The 16,840-nt window shown below is 41.4% G+C and overlaps 1 long non-coding RNA gene across 1 annotated transcript; it reads left to right on the top strand.

Moving 5' to 3' along the window:
- The first annotated feature begins 7 nt into the window (after positions 1 to 7).
- On the top strand, positions 8 to 8,501 carry LOC144668403 (uncharacterized). Its single transcript, XR_013573491.1, has 3 exons — positions 8 to 128; positions 5,994 to 6,135; positions 6,913 to 8,501. It is a non-coding gene; the product is annotated as an uncharacterized LOC144668403 (long non-coding RNA).
- Positions 8,502 to 16,840: the final 8,339 nt, after the last annotated feature.

The raw sequence follows: 16,840 nt of genomic DNA, 5'->3' as shown, positions 1-16,840 counted from the left end.
TCCCGTTGGTTGCGGCCGCCACCTGCTGCCTTCTGTATGGCTGGAGCCGGTGTCAATCGAATGTCGTCACCATTCATCATGTTCGGTTGAGCGGCGGTCACATGGTAACGGGTTGCTCTGGGGTGGGGGTGAGTGGGGGAGCAGGGAGAGAGGGAGGTGGTCCTGAGCTCAGTGGATCCCTGTCTGGGCTACTCCTGGTGAGGTTTTAGGGCTGATTTATGACGGGGTGGTAAAGGTTGTTAAATTTTTATAAACATCTGGAACTGCCTCTGGCAACATATTGATGTGGAAAATTCTCCTGAACTCATCATAAGACCATAAGATGTAGGAGCAGCAGTAGGCTATTCGGCCCGTCTAGTCTGCTTCACCATTCAATGAGATTATGGCTGATCCGATAATCCTCAACTCCACTCTCCTGCCTTTTCCCCATAACCTTTGATTCCCTTACCGATTGAAAATCTGCTTATCTCAGCCTGGAATATACTTCACGACCCAGCCTCTACAGCCCCTCTGGGGTAAAGAATTCCACAGATTAACTACCCTCTGAGAAAAGAAATTCCTCCTCATCTCCATCTTAAATCGGCAACCCCTTACTCTGAGATCATGCCCGCTGGTCCTGGACTCTCTCACAACATCTCAGCATCTACCCTGTCAAACCCTCTAAGAATCATATATGTTTCAAAAAGGTCACCTCTCATTCTTTCATACTCCAATAAGTACAGGCCCAACCTACTCAACCTCTCCTCATAGGAAAATTACACCATACCCGAGATCAATTTAGTGAACCTTTTCCGGATTGCCAGAAACCCTTGCCCCTCTCTGCCCTTTACGTTATTACTATCCCGGTTTATATTAGGAAAATAGAAAAATTAGGAAAATTATAATTACTCTATAATTCTCTCACTTCCTTGCAAATTTGTTCCTCGACATCTTTCCTATCAGTTGGTGGCCTATAGACTACACTGTGAAATGCAATGGTCGCTTCAGTGTTTAGCTCTAGCCAAATAGATTCTGTCCTTGACCCCTCTGGAACATCCTTTCTCTTCAACACTGCAATGTTTGCCTTAATCAATATTGCCGCCCCTCCTCCTTCCTTTCCTATCTTTCCTGAACACCTTGTATTCAGGAATATTTAATACTCAATCCTAATCTTTGAGCCAAGACTCCATTATCACCACAACGTCAAATTTCCACGTGGCTATCTGCACCTGCAGCTCACCAACCTTATTTACCACACTCTGCACATTAATTTACATGCACAGTAACCCTAATTTAGACTATCATAAGATCATTAGAAATAGGAGCAGGAGAAAGTCATTCAGCCCCTCAAGCCTGCTCTGCCATTCAATAAGATCATGGCTGAGCTGGTTGCGGTCTTAACTCCACTTTCCTGCCAGCCTCTCATAACCCCCGACTCCCTTGTCGATCAAAAGTCTAAGTCAGCCTTGAATATATTCAATGACCCAACTTCCACTGCTCTCGGTGGGAGAAAATCTCAAAGACTTGACCCTTCGAGAGAAGAAATTCCTCCTCATCTCTGTCTTAAACTGGAGACTGCTTATTTTTAATCAGTGCCTCCTAGTTCTAGATTCCCCATGAGAGGAAACATCCTTTCAACATTGATCCTGTTAAGTCTCCCTCAGAATTTTAAGTTTCAACATGATTACCTCTCATTCTGCTAAACACCAATGAGTACAGGCCCAACACACTCAACCTTTCCTCATAAAATAATCCCTTCAATCCTGGAATCAGCCTACTGAACCTTCTCTGAGTTGCTTCCAATGAAGTATATCCCTCTATAAGTGAGGTAACCAAAAATTGTACACAGTTCTTGCTTTATAGACTTGATTTTGCAGACAGGTTTCTCATAAGAAACAGTGAACTTTATTTACATGGCTTCAGCAGCAGTTACATGCTTCTATCAAGATCCACAACTAGACACAAACTCCACTCCTAAGGTGCCCCTCACTTCGGGCCGATTCGTTCACACTGTCACGTGATGCTACACAGTACATGCTACGGTCACTACATTCCTTAAAGCTACAGTTACTACATTCCTCCCCTTTAAAATTTTTTTTTTGACAATTTGTATTTACATGAACAACCTCATTCATGACATTACAAATATTTACACGGGTTATGAAATTATAAGTTCAGTCTCTCAGGTGGTTTCCTGATTCGGGTGGAACATTGTAGCTCCACAACTTTCGAATCTTTTACTGAATTTCCATTTTCTGGAACCGTAGCAACACCAGGTACCTCTTTAGTCACAGGCAGTTCAGTGTTATCCCCTCTGACAGGGACATCTGATATGTCTATCCTTGGTTGATCAATCACAACGGGGACCACAGGTTCCACAATGGTTACAGGTGGAACACCATTTTGTTGGGGTATCTCTCTTCTTCTCACATGATCCATGTGTTTTCGGCTGATCCGGCCCTCCACTTCTATGTGGTATGACAATGGTCCTGTCACAGAAACTATTACACCAGGTAACCAACTCGATCCACCGCCGAAGTTTTGTACAAATATTATTTCACCAACAGCAAATTCTCGCTCTCGGCTATGCAAATCATGAGTCACTTTTTGATCTCCTTGACTGTTCTTACCTTCCCCTCCAAATTGGGAATTACCAGGCTTAATCTCGCATGAAGGCAGTGCTGCATAAGTAACTCTGAAGGTGTTGAACCTGTAGTAGTGGGGGAGGGGGGTGGCGCTGTTCTCTAGTGAAACAGGAAACGTGAAAGTTTAATCTCCAATGATCCTCTGGATAATTTTTTTATCCCATCTTTAAAAGTTTGTACTGCTCTCCATTACTCCATTAGATAATAGATGATACAGTGCTGTCTTTTCGTGTTTGATACCATTTAGGCTCACAAATCTTTGAAGTTCAGCACCAGTAAATGCAGTAACATTGACTGAGACAGTGACTTCTAGTAATCCATGTATAGAAAAACATTGGGGTAACCTTTCTATAGTCGCACCTGACATTGGCGATATAACTTTGTACGCGTCTAACCATTTGGAATGTGCGTCAATTATTAGTAGAAACATGGTGCCTAGAAATAGACCTACATAATCTACATGCGATCTCACCCAGGGTCGACCAGGCCATTCTCGCGGATACATTGGGGCTACAGCAGGCAAGTTCTGTAGTTGCTGGCACTGGAGACAGTGTTTAACCATTTTTTCCATATCACTGTCTATATCTGGCCACTAAATACAGCTCCTTGCAAAAATTTTCATTTTGGAGATTCCAGGATGCACGCTATACAACTCAATTAAGAGCGGTTCTCTTCCTTGTGAAGGAATGACGATTCATACACCCCATAATAGGATACTCAATATACTCATAATACTCAATTTATTCCTTTGGGTAAAAAATGGTTTCAATTCTTCAGCACTGGTTCCTGGGACCATCCTTTCAATACTTGATCTTGGACTCCAGACAAGACTGGTTCACAGTCTTGCGCAGTCCGATGAAGGATCCAGGAAATTCATCACTAATACGATCTCTTCGAGCATGTTCAATGCTCTCCTGCAAAGGAAGGCAACTGAGGGCATTTACATTGGCTATACATATCCCTGGTCTGTGCATAAAAGTATATTCATATGCTGATAGAATTAAAGCCCATCTTTAAATTCTTGTGGAAGCTATGGGAAAGATAGTTTTTTCTTCAATAAACAGACCCAAGAGCGGTTTGTGATCAGATACTATAGTAAAGTGTCGGTCACGTACAGACAGATGGAATTTTTTAACTCCAAAAATAATCAATAATCCTCCTTTCTCAATTTGTGAATAACCCTTCTCGGCCATAGAGAGGGGTCTGGATATACAGCCTATTGGCTTTTCTGAACCATCATCCCTCTTGTGAGGTAGTACCACTCCCATGCCATAGGGGGATGCGTCACAAGTTAGCACCAATTCTTTTGTCAGGCCATAGTGTACTAACAAGTTCAAAGAGTGCAAGAGCTGTTTAACTTTCGTGAAGGCTTCTTCTGGAGGTGACTTCCAAGACCAACATTGGTTTTTCTTTAATAATGATTGTAGAGGAGCTAGGACTGTCGATAAGTTGGGTAGGAATCAACCATATTAATTTACCATACCCAAGAATGACTTGAGCTCTCAGACATTTGTAGGCGAGGATCCCTCCTTAATAGCTTTGACTTTTTCTTCTACCGGGTGTAGCCCTTAGGCATCCACCCAATGGCCCAAGTAAATGACTTCACTACCTGAAAGGTATACTTTTCCTTTTTCAAGCGCACCCCTGCTTCCAAGAATCGTTTTAAGACTTCTTCCAAGTTAGTCAAGTGTTCTGCTTCTGTTAACCCAGCTATTAGAATGTTGTCCAGGTAGACCACAACTTGAGGTAGTCCTTATAGCAAGCTCTCCATCATCCTCTGGAAAAACGTGCAGGCCGAGGAAACATCGAAAGTCCAGTGTGTGTATTGATGCAACCCTTTGTGTGTGTTTATGGTTACAAATGTTCTGGATGTATCATCCAGGTCCAGCTGCTGATATGTGTGACTCGTATCTAATCTAGTACGTTCTCCCTCCTGCTAATTTGGCAAAAAGATCCTCGATCCTGAGGATAGGGTTTTTGTCCAACTTGGCAGCCTTGTTTACTGTCAATTTATAATCACCTCAGACACGGATGGTCTGGTCTGGTTTCAAGACAGGGACTATGGGTGCTGCCCATTCTGAAAATTGAACAAGCTGAATAATACCCAGCTTCTCTAAATTGTTTAATTCAGTGTCAACCATCTCTCTCAGGGCATAAGGCACCGGCCTGGCTTTAAAAAAATGAGGAGCTGCTTCAGAGTCAACATAGATCTTAGCCTGCAGGCCCTTAATTTTCCACAATTCCTCTTGAAAGACTTTGCCATATTTCTTTAGCAGCTCTGGCAGTCCTCCAGTTGGAAAATTTTAGACCAATTTAATTTAATTTCTTTTAACCAATCACAACCTAGAAGGCTTGGTTCTTTACCTTCCACTACAATCACGTGGAGCTGTGTTGTCTGGTGCTTGTAATAGACAGGTACAGTGGTAATACCTTTCACTTATATGGTTCCACCAGCATACATTTTTAATTTGGCTGAAGTCTGCTCCATATTCAATTGTTGAGCACCCTTGTTTAAATATTTGATTTTGTGCTCCCCCACTACAGTGGTTGATGCACCAGTATCCACTTCCATAATTAAAGGTTTTCCATTGACCTGCAGAGTAGCAGTGATTGGCTCTGTTTTCCCTAATTTCACGTAAATAGAGAATAAACATCGGAATTAGTGGTTTCTGTTTCTTCCACATTATGAACTTTGATCAGTTTAGTTTGACGCCTGGGAGTCTGCCTCAATCCTGCTTTACATTGCTTCAGCATGTGCCCTCTTTTATGACAATAATGGCATTCACCTCTTTAAAACAGCAAGTTTCAGGGATGTGGTTGCTTCCACGTCGGTAACAATTCATTTTCAGAATTGCTGCTGAGCTGTCTCCTGTATATATTTTTTTAATTATTGGGTAGCAGGGACTGTCTCCCACTTCGTGGCTGACTCCCTGGTTTTTGTGCCATGCCTGGGGATCTGTTCCCACCCCAACTGGAAAACGGCCCCATTTTGTACACCCTGTAAGGCCTGCAAATCCCGCTTGGTGCTTTCCATCGCAAGTGCTATTTCAAGTGCTTTTTTAAAATCGGTATCTACTTCCGCCAATAACCTTTGTTGAATGGCATCATCGTGCACACTGCAGACCAAACGATCCCTTAACATATCACTTAGGGTCTCCCCGAAGTCACAATGTTCAGTTAGCTGATTCAACTTCACCATGTAGTTGCTATGACCTCCCCCTGGGGCTCTTGCTCTTGAATTACATTTGAACCTCTGCATGTTTATAGAGGGTTTGGGTTGAAAATGACCCTTTTTGAATTCTACCAATTTGCTGAAGGTTTTCAAATCGGGAGCATTCGGGGCCATCAAATTATGTTTTACTCCCACAGGTGCTTAGGAGAATTGCTTTCCTTTTTTCCTCCACCATTATTTTGTTTGCTTGGAAGAAGAAACCGAGGCATTCTTAATGTTGACACCAATCCTCTGTGCATGAGTTGAAGGGGTCGATCCTGCCAAAATGTGGCATACCTGGTGAGTACTCTAGGTGTTGTCTCGATATTTTTGAGACATTAACCATTCAGGTTAATTTAATTTAATGATGTCTCTCTCTCTGTTTGTTTCTGTTATTTTAAAGACTTCTTGCTAAGATAAAAGGATGTTTTATGATATCTTCCTTGCCCATTTGTTCAGGATAGGGGAAGTATGCCGTCATGTCCTCATGAATGATACCTTGAGCTCATTGTTTCAGACATTGCTTCATTGTTGCAGGTTCTTCATTAAATCAAAACCTTTATAAGTGACTGTTTACGTTAGAGGCCATTTGCTAGGCAATGTTTTTCTCTCTGCAGTTGTTGGTGATTGGAATTAATTACTTTAATTTAAAACAAAGGATAGAATGGAAAACTTGCTTATAACCTTAAAACTATGTAGGCCTGATACAAAAGATTGCAAAGAACTAATACAACAGGTTACAAAATAAGTAGTACTTAAAAGTTATACAGAGTGTGCATAAAATATAAGTTCATAGCAGTCATCAGTGTTTAAAATGTAAGGTAGTAAAATTTCCTTATACATTCAGTTAATACATAGTCTTCAGTGATAAAAGTCTAAAAGGAGTATACAGTTACAAAACTAGTCACACACTTGTTGCAAAAGTTAACTCTAATACAAAGATGCTGAGCCAAATGTAATTGCTTTTTCCCAAACACTACGAATAAAAACTAACTTAATGTAGAACACAGCTGTTGTTCTTCTTTACCCCTTTTCATACAATAAATTCCCCTAACTTTCCTCTGCTGATAACACCAGGTTTCGATAAGGACTTAACGATGTGAAATGATGTAAGCTCACCTGATCAACCTTGAAGATGGCAAGTTCTCGCAATGTGGCTCTGTGAAATGGAAATAAGTACAGCAGGGGCCTCTCCAGCAGTTGTTCTGTAATTAACTCTTATTGTATGTTACCTCTATGCTGTCTAAAATCCTGTGGTGCCTTTCTCTGTCAAGTAAAGCTAAGCAGAGTTACATGATATTTAATGCATTTGGTTACAGTTTAAAAAGGATAATATACTATTAGGTTAATCAATTAATATACTTTGTGTGTAAACTAAACTAAAACTAATCATTAACCGTCAATTCCCCTACACAGTGCTCCAGTGCTGGCCACAAGGTTCTAGGAATCTAAGCTCCCCCTCCTGCCTCATCTCTTCAGCTACTCATTCATTTGCTCTATCCTCCTATTTCTTTACTTACTTGCAGTTGATGTTAGGAGTATTTCAGAGAATGCTACTTTTGAGGTCCTGCTTATTGGTTTCCTTCCTAGCTCTCTAAGCTCTGATGCAGGACCACACCCCTCTTTCTACCTATATTGTTGGTACCAATGTGGACTATTCCTGCTAGCTGTTCACCCTCCCCCCTCACAGTGCTATGTAGTTGCTCAATGACCTTGGCACCAGGGAGCCAACACACCATAGATAAAAACAAAATACTGCAGATGCTGGAAATCTGGAATAAAAACAGAAAATGCTGCAAAAACTCAGGTCTGGCATCTATGGTGAGAGAAACAGAGTTCATGTTTCAAGTCAGTATGATTCTTCTTCGGCTCTTTGTTCCCTATCTCTTTAATTCATCTCTATGTATCTGATTCCGTAAGCATCCCACCGTTGTAGCTGGCAACTTTGTCTACCAAACAGTCTCTTTCCTATTCTAATTTGACGTGCAATACGATTATCCCGCTGTAAAAATTTTTGAAATCTGGCAACTCACTTTTCTTCAGATCATTCAGGAAAGCTTCTGAACAGAATCTACTGCAAGGTTAAAGAGAAACAACGAATAGTACTGATGTATCCTGGGAATCAGATACACTGCGTATGCTCAGATTGTATGACTCAAAGTCAACTCACAGTGTCACAGCTCTGGGCAAAACTATCAACACTTTGTAGGAAGAATGAGGGAAAATGATGCAGTGCATGGATGATACCACTTTAAAGGGAGTGCAAGAAGAGAGAGACATAGGGGCTATTGTGCACAAATCTTTGACGGTGTTGTGTGTCGGTTAGCCTAGCTTCAGAATGATTACTGAGGTGTTGGTACGCCCAAACAATAGCTGGTTTATAATATACAACTGAACCATGTACAGCTACTCGTGACTGTGTTTTACTGCTGGAGCGATGAACACTCTGAACCCTGGGAGAGGGAGGAAAGGGCAGACCTGGAAGGAAAACACCAGACAGAGAGAGAGAGAGAGAGAGAGTGATAAATACAAGGCGAGGATCAGGGCTGTAACAGCTGCTGGAGAACATCGGCTTTGAAACAAAACAAAATCAAATTGTGACATCACTGGAAAGTCATAAGCGGATTGGCTGTAAGGGAGAGTGTATAACTAGCTGGAAATTAGAAAAAAACATACATTTTTAGATATTTTTTGTTAAGTGGTAAAGTTCTATTTTATTGCTAAAGTTTAGATTAGTACAGTCATTGTTGGTAAGGAGAGGCACTAAATAAAATACATAAAAAAGAAAATAAATAATTAATTGGTTAATTTCCTACTTTAATTACTTAATTAAAACACATTAAGGATGGCAGGGCAGGTGATGTGTTGCAATTGCAGAATGTGAGAGCATCTGGATGCCAGTGTGATCCACGGCAAACACGTCTGGAGTAAGTGTCTGCGGGCTTGAGGAGCTTTAGCTCAGAGTCATTGAGCTGGAGGCTGAGCTGCAGACACTGCAACATATCAGGGAGGGAGAAAGTTACCTGGATACTATATTCCAGGAGGCAATCACACCCTTTAGAATATGGTCTTCTGATTTGGTTAGTGGTCAGAGACAAGAGGGTGTGACTGTGAGTGAAGCAGGTATGGGGACCCAGAAGGCAGGGCTGCAGGAGCCTCAGCCCTTGCAATTGTCCAACAGGTTTGAGGTTTCTTCAACTTTTTTGGATGAGAACAGGGACTGCAGGGCGGATGAGCAACATGCCCAAGGCACTGTGGTACAGGAAGCCATTCAAGCAGGGGAGTAAAAAGAAGTGTAGTGGTAGTAGGGGATAGTATAGTCAGGGGGATAGACACAGATCTTTGCAGTCAATAGTGTGAGCCCAGAAGGCTGTGATGCCTGCCTGGTGCCAGGGTTCAGGATGTCTGCTCAGGGCTGGAGAGGAACTTGAAATGGAAGATCCAGTTGTTATGGTTCACATAGGTACCAATAGGAAAGAGGTTCTGCTGAGGGATTATGAGCAGCTAGGGGCTAAATTAAAAAGCAGAACCTCAAGGGCAATAATCTCTGGATTACTACCTGACTCACAAGCAAATTGGTGTAGGTATTAAGATTAGGAAGATGCATATGAGACTCAAAGATTGGTGTGAGAGAAATGGATTTTGATTAATGGGACACTAGGGAAAGCAGGAGCTGTACTGTTGGGACAGTCTACACCTGAACCATGCTGGGACCAATGGCCTGGCAAATCGTTAATCTAGGGCAATAGAGAGAGCTTTAAACTAAATAGTGGGGGGAAGGGATCATGTGAGAGGAGATATAGTAAAGTAAAGGGAAACAACAGAATAATAGAGCACGGTAGCAATTTGGGTAATGAGTACCAAAGTGTGACAGGAAAGGACAGAATATATAACCATAGGAGTACACCAGCAGATAAGACCAAAGATTGCAAAAATGGTAAAAGAAAAACAGAGTTTAAGGCCCCATATCTGAATGCATGCAGCATTTGTGACAAAAAAGGTGAGTTGTTAGCACAGATAGAGATAAATATGTATGACCCAATAGGCATTATAGAGACGTGGTTGAAAGGTGACCAAGGCTGGGACCTGAATATTGAAGGGTATTTGACATGTCAGATTGACAGGAAGCTAGAAAAAGGTGATGGAGTAGCTCTGTTAATTAAGGATGGCATTAGTTCAGTACTGAGAGATGACCTTAGGTCGAAAGATCGGGATGTAGAATCTGCTTGGGTAGCGATAAGGAATAGTAAAGGTCACTTCTGAGAGCAGTTTATAGGCCCCCTAACAGTACCCACACTGTAGGACAGAGCATACAGGAAGAAATAGATGGGGTGTGTAAGAAAGGTACAGCAATAGTCATGGTTGACTTTAATCTACATATAGATTGGGTAAATCAAATTGGCAAAGGTAGCCTCGAAAATGGATTCATAGAGTGTTTTCGAGACAATTTCTTAGAGCAGTACATTCTAGAGCCAACCATGGAACAGGCTATTCTAGACCTGGTAATGCGCAATGAGTCAGGATTCATCAATAACCTCATGGTAAACAAGCCTCAAGGAGATAGTGATCGTAACATGACAGAATTTCCTGTTCAGACTGAAAGGGAGAAGTGTGGATCCATGACTAATGTTTTAAACCTAAATAAAGGTAACTATGAGGGTATGAAGGCAGAGCTGGCTGAGGTGAACTGAGAAACTAGGTTAAAAGGTAGAACAGGAGAGGTGCAGTGACAGACTTTTAAGGAGACATTTAATAATTCTCAGCAAAGATTTATCCCAGTAAGAAAAATAGACTCTTGAGAAAGGTGCATCACCCGTGGCTAAATATGAAGGTTAAGATCGCATTAAATTGAAAGAAATACTGTACAAATCAGCAAAGATTAGTGGTAGGTCAGAGGATTGGACAGATTTTAAGAACCAGCGAAGAATGACTAAAAAGATAATAAAGTGGCAGAAAGAAGAGTGTGAGAGAGAGATAGCTAGAAATACAAAAACCGACAATAAGAGTTCCTACAAATATTTAAATAGGAAAAAAGTAACTAAAGCTATTGTTGGTCCTCGAGAGAGTGAGTCTGGGGAATTGATAGTGGAAAACAAAGAAATGGTGGAGGCGTTGTGTCTGTCTTCACAGTAGAAGACTTAAAAGAATTCCCAAAGATACTTGATAATCAAAAGGCGATGGGGAGGGATGAACTTAAAGCAATCATGATCGCCAGGGAAAAAATAATTTTTTTTTAGGAAAATTATTAGACCTAAAGGCTGACAAGTCACCAGGACTGGATGGCCAGCATCCTAGGATCTTAAAAGAAGTGGTGGCACAGATAGTAGATGTATTGGCTAATCTTCCAAAATTCCTTCGATACTGGAACTGTCCCAGCGGATTGGAAAATATCTAATGTAACACCTTTATTCAAGAAAGGAGGGAGGCACAAAGCAGGAAACTATAGGCCAGTTAGCTTAACATCTGTCACAGGGAAAGTGCTGGAATCCATTATTCTGGAGATTATAACAGGATACTTTAGAAAATCACAATGTGATCAGGCAGAGCCAACATGGCTTCATGAAAGGAAAATCATGTTTAATCTATTAGAGTTTTATTGAAGAAGTAAAATTCAAGGTGGATAAAAGGGAACCAGTTGATGTGGTGTGCTAAGATTTCCAAAAGACCTTTGATAAGGTACCACGTCAAAGGTTACTACATAAGATAAGAACATGTGGTATAGGGGGTAACATATTAGCATGGATAATGGATTGGTTAGCTAACAGGAAGCAGAGAGTAGGGACAAATAGGTCTTTTTAGGATTGGCAGGCTGTAACTAGTGGAGTGCTGTAGGGATCAGTGCTGGGCTCTCAGCTTTTTACCGGCTATATCAATGACTTGGATGAAGGGACCAAATGTATGGTAGCTAAATTTAATGATGACACCAAGATAGGTAGGAAAATAAGTTGTCAAGAAGAGGTAGAGGGTCTGTAAAGGGATATAGATCGGATAAGTGAGTAGGCAAAAATGTGGCAGATGAAGTATAACATGAGTAAATGTGAACTTCTTCACTTTGGCCGTAAGAATAGAAAAGCAGTATAATATTTAAATGGAGAAAGATTGCAGAACTCGGTGGTACAGAGGGATCTGGGTGTCCTGGTACATGAATCACATAAAGTTAGTTTGCAGGTACAGCAAATGATTAGGAAGGCAAATGGAATGTTGGCATTTATTTCAAGAGGAATGGAATGTTAAAGTAGGAATATTTTGCTGCAGCTGTACAGGGCCTTGGTGAAACCACATCAGGAATAATGTGTACAATTTGATCTCCTTATTTGAAAAAGGACGTAACTGCTTTGGAAGTAGTTCAGAGAAAGTTTAATTGACTCACTCCTGAGATGAAGGGCTTATCATATGAAGAAGTGTTGAACAGATTGGCCGTATACCCATTGGAATTTAGAAGAATGAGAGGTGATCTTATGGAAACATATAAGTTCCTAAGGGCACTTGATAGAGTGGATACCTGGAAAATGTTTCCTCTTCTGGGGAAATAAAACTAGGGGGCATAGTTTAAGAATCAGAGGTCTATCTTTTAAGACAGGGATGAAGAGAATTTTTTTTCTCTCAGGGGATCGTTGGTCTGTGGAGTTTTCTTTCCCAGAAAGTAGTGGAGGTTGGGTCTTTAAATATATTCAAGGCTGAATTAGATAGATTTTTGATAGACAAAGGAGCCAAGGGTTATGGGGATGCAGACAGCAAAGTGGAGCTGAGACCACAAATAGATCAGCCATGATCTTATCAAATGATGGAGCAGGCTCAAAGGGCCAAATGGCCTACTCCTGCTCCTAAGTCCTATGTCCTCCCACTTGACTCCTCATCATGTGCTCTCTTACATCATCATTATGGGAGGTGCTATTTACACAGTCCCACACATTAACCCTTACAAACTCTAATGCTTGTCAGAACAGGTTAACAAAGAAGTTAATAAAGCATATGGGATCCTGGGCTTTGTAAATAGTGGCATAGAGAACAAATGCAAGGAAGTTATGCCAAACTTATATCGTTCGGTCCTAGCTGGTGTATTATGTCCAATTGTGGACACCACATTTTAGGAAGGACAGAACGGGGTACAGAATAAATTTACTGGAATGGCATGAGGGAAGAGGGATTACAGTTACGTGGATAGGACTGGAAGCTGAGGTTTTTCTCCTTGGAGTAGAGAAGGCTAAGGAGAGATTTGACAGATGTGTTGAAGACCATGAACAATTTGGACTGAATAAATAAAGAAAAGTTATTTCTAATGGCTGATAGGTCAATAACCAGAGGGAATCAAATTAAGGTAATTAGCAAAAAACTAGAGGCAACATGAGGAAAACCCTTTTACGCAATGAATGGTTAGGATTTGGAATGCACTGTCTGATAGGGTGGTAGCAGATTGAATGGTAGCTTTCAAATAGGAATTGGATAAGTACTTGAAGGATAATAAAATTGTAAGGACTTGGGGAAAGTTCAAGAAAATGAGACTGTAGTAATTATAGTTTTGATAAATGTAGGACTGTAGCTTTAAGAATAATCCCATGTTGTAAGATCACATGATCTGTGTAAACCAATGAGTTAGCAGCACGGGAAACCTCTAAGAGAGAGTTCTTCTTTAGTTATAGAGTTAGATGCACACATGTAGGTGCTGCAGCTGTCTTGTAAATAAAGTTCAACGTTTCCACCAAGAAAAGTTGCCCGGAAAATCGACTCTATAACAAGCAGGCGATGAGGATAAATCAGATCCGGTACTGTCCCTCACCCAGAGATTGTGAGTACCTAAGATAATGAAATAGAAAGGAAGATATTCTCATCCAAGATGCCATAGTTTGGTAGAATCGATCCATTTGAACCAGCCACAGATGACTGGTCTCAATATATAGAACATCTTGCGTTCTACTTTCAAGCTAACGAAATCATGGGGGAGGAAAAGTGGACAGCGATTCTCCTGAGTATTTGTGGGAGCAAGACCTACAGTTTAATTCAAAGCTTGATGACCCCCAGTGCCCCTGATTCAAAGACCAGCGAATTAGTAGACCCCATTAAGCGACATTTTCAACCCAAGCCATCAGTCACAATGCAGATGTTCAGGTTCAATTCACGGAATAGAGCCCCGGGGGAGACCATTGCTGCCTAAGTGATGAAATTAAAACAACTAATGGAATATTGTTATTTCAGTGAAACCCTCAATGATATGCTCAGCGATTGTTTGGTCTATGGCTTGCAAGAGGATGCTATTCAGCGAAGATAGCTGGTTGAAGTGCGTCTTGATTTTAAGAAAGCGTTAGAAATAGCACTTGTGATGGAAAGCACTGTAAGGGATTCACAAGCAATTCAAGGTGCACAAAATGGCGCAGTTTTCCTCGTTGGGCGTGAACGGTCAGCCGAAAGTGGTGCGAAAAGCCGGGATTCCACTGTGAAGTGGGAAACAGCCCCTGCTAACCGAAAATTTAGAGGAAACCGTTTAACAGCAAATTCGAAGACTAATTTTTATCAACATGGAAACAATCATACACCTAAAGATTGACAATTTAAAAAGATGGAGTGTTATTTTTGTCACAAAAGTGGGCACATATGGAAACATTGAAAAGCAAGATTAAAACAGGCTTCCGTCCAGTGAAATATATAGTGTGGAAGAGCCAGAAACAACCAATTCTGACATTTATTCCTTATTCAACATGAAAGTTGGGAAGACAGAGCCAATTGCTGTCACATTGCAAGTGAATGGTAAACCCTTAAAAGTGGAAGTTGACACGGGTGCTTCTAACACTGTAGTAGAACACACTTTCAGATATTTAAATAAAGGTGCTCAACAATTAAATTTAGAACAAACCTCTGCCAAGTTGAAAATGTACACAGGTGAAGAAATCCAGATAAAAGGTATCATCAGAGTACTCGTTTATTATAGACACCAAACAACACAACTACCAGTGATAGTGGTAGAAGCTGAAGGACCAAGCCTTTTAGGTCATGATTGGTTGAAAGAGATTAAATTAAACTGGTGCAAAATTTTCCAGTTGCGAGCAGGAGGACTGCCAGAGCTGCTAAAAAAAATGACACTGTCTTCAAGGATGAACGAGGAGAAATCAAAGGCCTAAAGGCCAAGATTTACGTGGACCCAGAAGCAACTCCTCATTTCTTGAAAGCAAGACTGGTGCCAGACACCCTGAGAGAGAAGGTTGACACTGAGTTGAACCGGCTAGAGAGACCAGGTGTCATAAAAGTGGTTGAGTTATCAGAGTGGGCAGCACCTATAGTCCCTGTCCTAAAACCACATCAGACCATATGGATCTGTGGGGGCTATAAACTAACGGTCAACAAAGCAGCCAAACTGGACAGGTACCTTGTTCCCAAGATTGAAGGCCTCTTTACCAAACTAGCAGGAGGGATAATGTATACAAAGCTTGATATGAATCACGCATACCAGCAACTGGAACTGGATGATACCTTCTGAGAATTGTGACCATAAGCACCCACAAAGAGTTATATCAATATACACTCCTGCCCTTTGGTGCTTCCTCAGCCTGTGCCATTTTTCAGAGGACAATGGAGAGCTTACTGCAAGGTCTACCTCAGGTTGTGGTCTACCTGGACGATGTACTAATAACTGGATTCACAGAAAAGGAACATTTGGCTAATCTAGAGGAAATCCTGAGATGATTTTTAGAAGTAGGAGTGCACCTAAGGAAAGAAAAATGTACTTTTCAGGCAAAAGAAGTCATTTATTTGGGCCACCGGGTAGATGCCCAAGGGTTACACCCTGTTGAAGAGAAGGTTAAAGCAATCAGAGAGGCATCTGTACCTAAGAACGTCTCTGAACTTAAACCATTTTTAGGGATGGTAAATTATTATGGCCGATTTCTACTAAATTTATCAACGGTACTAGCCCCTGTACATTCACTGCTGAAGAAAAACCAGCATTGGGTTTGGAAATCACCCCAAGAAGAAGCCTTCATGAGAATAAAACAGCATTTGCACTCTTCAAATTTGTGCACTGCGACCTGACAAAGGAATTGGTGCTAACCTGCAACACATCCCCCTATGGAGTGGGAGAGCTACTATCTCACAGGATGGACGATGGTACAGAGAGGACGATAGGCTACATATCCAGGACACTTACCACATTTGAAAAAGGAAATTCTCAGATCAAAAGGAAGGTCTGTCGATTATTTTTGGTGTAAAATAATTCCACCAATATGTGCATGGGCAAGACTTTACGATAGTATCAGGCCACAAACCGCTTTTCGGTCTATTTAGCGAGGAAAAGGCTATCCCTCCCATAGCTTCTGCACAAATTCAAAGATGGGCCCTAATTTTGGCAGCATATGAATGCACCTTTGTGCATAGACTATGATTCATATAGCCAATGCCCTAAGTCGCCTTCATTTGCAAGAGAACAATGACCATGCCCCAATTCCCCAAGAGCTTGTATTAGTGATGAATTTCCCGGATTCCTCACCAGTCTGTGTAAGAAACTGGATGAATCGTGATCCAGTCCGTCTCGAGTGAGAGACCAAGTGTTACATGGGTGGTGCCAAGAACCAGTCTCTGATGAATTGAAGCCATTTTTCAACTGAAGACATGAAATGAGCAGTTAAGGTGGTATTCTATTATGGGATGTACAAGTAGCGGTTCCTTCACAAGGAAGGGAACCACTCTTAGCAGAGCTACACAATGCCCATCTGGGAATCTCACGAATGAATACGATAGTACGAAGTTATTTGTGGTGGCCGGGAATGGATGGTGATATTGAGAAGGTGGTAAAACACTGTGTGCAATGCCAACAGCTACAAAAGTTGCCGGTGACAGCCTCATTACACCCATGGGAGTGGCTTGGGAGACCCTAGGTGAGGTTGCACATAGATTACGTGGGTCCTTTTCTTGGAACCTTGTTTCTACTGAATATAGATGCTCGTTCCAAGTGGTTAGACGTTTATGAGGTTAAGTCATCAACGTCAGGTGCTACTATAGAAAAACGACACCAAAGCTT

This window comes from Cetorhinus maximus, chromosome 26, assembly GCF_964194155.1.
Source record: "Cetorhinus maximus chromosome 26, sCetMax3.hap1.1, whole genome shotgun sequence".
In the NCBI taxonomy this organism is placed as follows: Eukaryota; Metazoa; Chordata; class Chondrichthyes; order Lamniformes; family Cetorhinidae; genus Cetorhinus; species Cetorhinus maximus.
This window is presented reverse-complemented; position numbering and strand designations above follow the sequence as displayed.